Raw genomic sequence first — 6,377 nt, forward strand, 5'->3', positions numbered from 1 at the left:
CCTTCTATAACTCCATGTTATTTTCTAGAGGAAGATTTGTCTACATGCTGCATTTCTAGGATTCTGCTGTGATTAGCCTAATAAGTATTCTCCCTCACACTCGCTGCAAAGTGGTTTTCTAACAGCACCAACAAATAAATGAATAAATAAAAATGTGACTTCATTTGCTACACATAACATTTGTACTTAAAAATAAGCTGCAGTTTTTATTTTCCATGCTCCCGAGAAATTTGCAAATCCATCAGGTCAAAATAACCAGCACATACAAAATGCCTGTTACTTATCACCATTTTTAAGAGACATTTCAATAGTTGGCAGAAATGTCAATCTACACATTTTCCTTTGATTATAGAGGAGACAGCCTGCCATTATACCAGAAATAGTTAATATTACAGCAGTAGGCAGCCCAGAAACATACAACTCCTTCTGCTTTCCAATTTGTATTTTTTTTTAAAGATTTAGGAAGTCTAGTTTACGCCAAATTCTTTTTTATATATATATTTGAGAGAGAGAGAGAGAGATAGCGCCTGAGCAGGGGAAGGGCCAAAAGAGAGAGGGAGACACAAAATCTGAAGCAGGCTCCAGGGTCTGAGCTGCCAGCACAGAGCCTGACACGGAGCTCGAACACACGAACCTTCAGATCATGACCTGAGCTGAAGTCGGACGTTCAACCGACTGAGCCACCCAGGTGCCCCTATGTCAAGTTCTTTAAGAAAGTGTTGTATGCTTATAGCCTACCTTTTATGAGAATCTTCTATGAAGACCTTAGCCATCAGAAGATCTGTTTTTCTCCACAGAAATCTTTCTCATGTGACTTCTACAAATACATTGCTTAGGTTTTTGCGGGTATCTATTATGGCTCACCACTGTTGTAGGACGTGCAAAAAATACTTGGAAAAATAATCTAGGATCTCCATGTTAAGTTGCCTATAATGTAGCTGAAGAAAAAAGAGTAAGAAACACAAACAACCCAAGACCAAATTCAACTAAATCCTAAGATAATGGTACTTCTGGAGGAGTTCTGAAGATGGAAAATTAAGTGAAAACAGAAACACACAATGAAAAACCCAAAGAGAAGAGGTTAATATAAACCTTAGACATGATCGATTACTTATTGGCTCTATTCTTCACCCCAACCTCTATCCACAAGCTTTGAGATAGGACTTAGCAGTTCCTCCATCAAAGACAGTATTTCCCCTGCACCTTGACTTTGGGAATCATCTTGTGACTTGCTTTGACCAATAAAATATTAGCAAGCAAAAGTCTGCAATGTGCTCCTGTGGTAGGGTGCTCCCCTTTACACTCTATCCTCCCTGTGAGAAGAGCATCACCCAGGTAAGTGATGCTTCCTCATCCTGGGCCCCAGAAGGAACACAGAAGGAGCAGAGCTAAGCCCAACTTTCTCCAAAGAGCTAAATTCATCTGGTCTTGCAGTTTCAAGTACAGCTATCCAGCTGAGCTCAGCCTAGATTAAGCTAATTGCAGACACATGACAAAATTTTTTTTTTTTTTTTTTAGCCACTGAGTTTTATTACCTAACAATAGCTGATTGATCCACTTGGAGATGGGTTACAGGTTGAATAGGTAAAAGGTAAAACAGTAAGATGGTCCTTGTTTTTAATAGAACATGCTTTGCCAGCTTTGAATATTTCATATTTTTTATTTAATTATCCACTACTCCATTCATCTTTATTAGTAGAAATTCTGGTGTTTCCTCCGAAAAAGCACCACCCTCCTCATTTGTACAGTAACTGTAGTCACTAACTCAACCCAAAGTAGACCAATAAAGAACGAAAATTTTCCCAGCCCTGCAGAAAGCCCCCAGTTTCCAGCTTCCTTTGCCCTCATCACTATTTACATGACACTGCTGTGAAAATTCATCCCACAGAGATGGCTTTCCTTCTTCACTACCACAGTGATAGCCACACTAGCTCAATTGTTTGTGCAGGACTCAAAAGTATCACATCCCTGGCACTCTCGACATTACTGCCTTTTCAAAATGTCTACTTATGTCTCCCCATCTTCAAAGCACAACTGTTGGGTCAAAGCAGCTAGGTTGAGAGGGCATCAAAGCCTCAAGCACAAGCTGTGTGAGAACCAGGCCTCTCCTAATACCTTCCAGACTAGAAGTAAAAGAAAGGCTCTTCCCTGTTTTCTCTACATGAGCTTCTCTTCAAAACTTTTTCTTCCAGTAGAATCAAGGTATCACCATCTGATCAAAGAGGGTCTAATAACCTTCAGCCTCACTGACCAAGTGGAAAGCATTCCGATGCCTTTACTCTCATGGAGCTCCTTGTGTTTATGTAAATATGTTCTCCCCCGACCCCCAAAAGTGAACAACTATGTATACCTCGAGTATCCTAAGAGGCAACATTTATTAGTTCATAAAAATCTCAAGTGCCTATCTAACTTCTATGTGTATACCTATAATGTCACTTAGGGGTTCAAGAGAGATTCAAAGAATCTCAATTCCCAGACTTTTTTATTTACCTTGGACAAGCAATTTGTAGTTTCTTTTGCTAGAATTATTTTTAGATTCTCTCTTACCTGTTATCCCACCACAAACACCAAACCCTAAAGACAAGAATGAATTCGAGATATCTATATGCCATGCATGCTTTTAAGAAATAATTATTGAATGCCAAATAGATCCAGGCATATTACTAGGTGCTAGGGATACTTAAACAAGTTACATCTCAGGTCTTCAAGTAGCCCTGTATGTAATGGAAGACACAAAAGGGAATTGTAACTCCTTCAATTGCCAAGAGATATTGTGTCTTGTAGGGAAATATTACAACAATGCTCAGCAACATTGTGTTGCTTTTTTATACCAATATTTAACTACTTTGGATCCATGAAAATGAAGTTACTGAATATATATTGACATAAAATGATGTTTTTGGTATTTTATTAAAAGGCACTTATATGCAATATGGCATCAACACATGCCTATTGTATGTTAATAATATGTATGCATGTAAATGTATATTATAGAAAAACATAACATATTGGCTAGCATGTTAATTATCTTTTGGTTGTGAGATGATAGTATTTTTTTTCTGTTTATTTGTATTTTCTCATGTGTCTACAAGGATCATGTACTACATTATAGTAAAGAAAAATTAAAGGTAATTTGTTAAAAAATGTTACCACACATGAAGACCAAGCTTCCCAACCAAGTAAGATTGTTCATGGTGAGGCAAATTAGAAATGGCAAAGCAACACAAACTCCTCTTCACTCTAAGACTCTACTGTTATGTTATCATACTACTTCGTTCTCTATTGGAGTCTAAATGCAACCAATCCCTCTCCACATGAAGCCCCCTTCTTAAAGACATTTTTGCAAGTAATTTCAAATGAAATGTTTTAGGATTTAAAGTCTTATGTAAAATCTCTTTCCACATCATCAAAACTAAGAATTCATTTACTTGAGAGTATGACTTATCTTCTACATTATTTGCATAAGGACTTAAGCACAAGATTGGTAACTGCGTATGCTAAGATGCCACATGTAATGGCAAACTGTTTCTCATCTATGCGTCAAGAGGCAAAGTATATATTTATGGGCCTAGTATGAAAATCTGTTAACCTTTTGCTTTCCTTCAGAGGACATTATAATTCACATTTTCTGAATTCATCTACTGTCCTTCCTATTTTTTGCCCTGAAATATCCAGCCATGCTATTATTTACATTGACTTGGAAATAGATGGCATCAAATTAATTTATTGAGCTTGTACTATGTGCCAGATACTGTGTAAACTTTTTTCTCAATCTTTCTTGCTTAATCCTCAAAACAACTCTGCAAATATTGTTATATTGACATCCCTTTTCATAAATTTACAAAATTGGCACTTATAGGTCCCACTAAAAGCAACCAGGAACACTGGGAGAAATTGCCGATCCAAGGCTAGGGAAGGTCAAGTACAAGGTGAGCCTGAAATATTCTGGGAGGCAATAAAATCATGCAACATTCAAAAAATGAAAAATACACTGGAAACAGATTTAATGAGCTCCTACTGACAAAATCGGGACAATCTGGTCATCAAAATGGCAACATTAATGGTTTATAACAACTGAATTAAAAAAAAAAAGAATCCATGAATTCACACTGAGACCATACATGGTTAGATGAATAGATAAGCAATTAAGTAGGTAGGTAGGTAGATAGATGGATCCATGTATCCACAAATAGGGTAAAAATAAAGCTCTTTATAATAAAATGTCAAGTGATAAACATAAAATTGTAGTAGTTATAAGCATCACCATTTTGCAAACTCTGTAGAAATAATTTATACAATAAGAATTATTAACGGGTGGGAAATATTAGGTGAAAGTTTGTTAGGGAAAAGGATATTTACATAGTATTTCTGCATGGATAGCTTGTTAATTACAAAGGTAAATGTGTGCCTTTATAGCGAACAAATCTTATTGATAACACCTTAGTCAAGTGATCCAAGTTAACATCACCAAAAATGAAGCAAACAGACAAGTTTCTCCAAATGCATGCAGTGAGCAGAACACATCATCATTCACACAGGATTTTTTTTTAATCAATAATGCATGACCTGAATCAAGTCATTAAAAAAAACTTTAATCCAAAGAGGGTGACATTCTACAAAATTGACGCAGACTTTTCAAAAAACAGCAACGTTAAAGAGTCATCATGTCAAAAACTTACTCTTAAATGATTAGCAACAATAGGGGTAATAGTACTGAGAGTAGAAAATATAGCAAATAAAGAAAAGCGGTCAATCTAGGTGAAGGATATACGGGCACTGATTCTAACTTTTCTTTAACCTTTGCTCAAGATTTAACACTGTTCAAAACACCAAGTTGGGAGAGAAAGGAGTTTAAGCTCAACTTAATCAAAGACAGGAAGGGAGTGAGCAGTGGCACCAGGATGGAAGCCCAGACACTGTTTGCCAGGCCTATCAGGACTCTTGACCACACCTCCTCAATCACAGCAGCCAGAGGGATCAAAATGGTATCTGCTCAAACTCTGCCAGTGGCTTCCCATCTCCCTCAGGGCAAAAGCTAGCATCTCTATGTCCAATATCTTACACGGCCTTGTACCACTTCTACTCAAAGCATGGTTTGTGGAAGTGGAAGATGTTAGAAATGCAGAACCCCAAAGCCCACTCCAGATCCACTGAACAACATGTCTGGAGGATTCCAGTGTACATTAAAGCTTGAGAAGGGCTGTCTACTTGACTTGGCCTCATTACTAACTCTGACTTCATAGACTTCCAATCTCCCTCTCTCTTGCTCAGCTCCAGCCATATCAGCCTCCTTTCATTTCTAGAACATTCCACACACAATCCCACCTCAGAGGCTTTGCACTTGCTAGGTCTTCTGCCTGCAGAGAACTTTCCTAGATACCCACCTGTCATGGTTACCCTAATTCCTTCAGGACTCTTCTCAGATACCTAATCAATGAGAGTTTCCTGATATAACATCTCAGCCCCTCTGCGTTCCCCCAAGAATTCCTATTCCATGGACTCTGCTTCCTTTTTACCCATGATCCATATCAACCACCTGACATACTAGGTCTTCACCTGTTCATCTGTTCATTGTTTCACCGCACCCCTCTAAGTTCCATGAAAAGTGGACTTTTTTTTTTTGCTTTATCTCTAGTTTCTAGAATAGTACCTGACCCATGATACTTACATAAAAACACTCTTAAAATGAACTGATGAACACAAGATCTTTAATTCTTACAGCAGCCATCTAATTGCCCACATTTTAGAGAAAAAGGGGTTCAGTCATGTCCAGGAACTTGTCCAAGGTCACTCAGCTAATAAGAGCTGTAGCCACCATTCAATCTGGTATCTGAGTCCAAATCTGATACTCCTGGTAACTGTTTTACAAGTTATAATGGTATGAAAAAGACCTCAACCTACAGAATGACTGTACTGCCCTGAGGAGGAAGATGTATGCTTACCATCGGCAGCGCCTTTGACAGATAAAGATTTTCCTATATGAAGTCTTTCTTTTTTCTTCTTCGGTTATTCCACAAAGGAGTCAGGACTATATTGCCTCACTGGAGCATCCTGGCACCCATGTGTATCAGGTTAGTATGTGATTATCCATGTGGGCTAGACAGGGATCCTACCGATCAAGGGCCACGGAGACGAGTGCCGGTGACCACCGGAGGCCTGCGGTGATAGCACTGTCAAATCACTGATGGCTCCTAAATGTACTGCTGCAGCTGTGACCTGGGTGCTATCTTTCTTTGGGTCACTATGTGTGCTGCAGCCGAGACGGGAGCTCCCTCTGTGTATATCACCCGACTGCTCTTCATGTCCTTACTATTCTGTCACCCAGAAATGTATTTTATTTGATTTTAAACTCAATGACCTGAACTCTGGAAATGCAT

The sequence above is a fragment of the Panthera pardus genome, unplaced genomic scaffold (genome assembly GCF_024362965.1).
Source record: "Panthera pardus isolate Hobbes unplaced genomic scaffold, ASM2436296v1 HiC_scaffold_27, whole genome shotgun sequence".
NCBI lineage: Eukaryota > Metazoa > Chordata > Mammalia > Carnivora > Felidae > Panthera > Panthera pardus.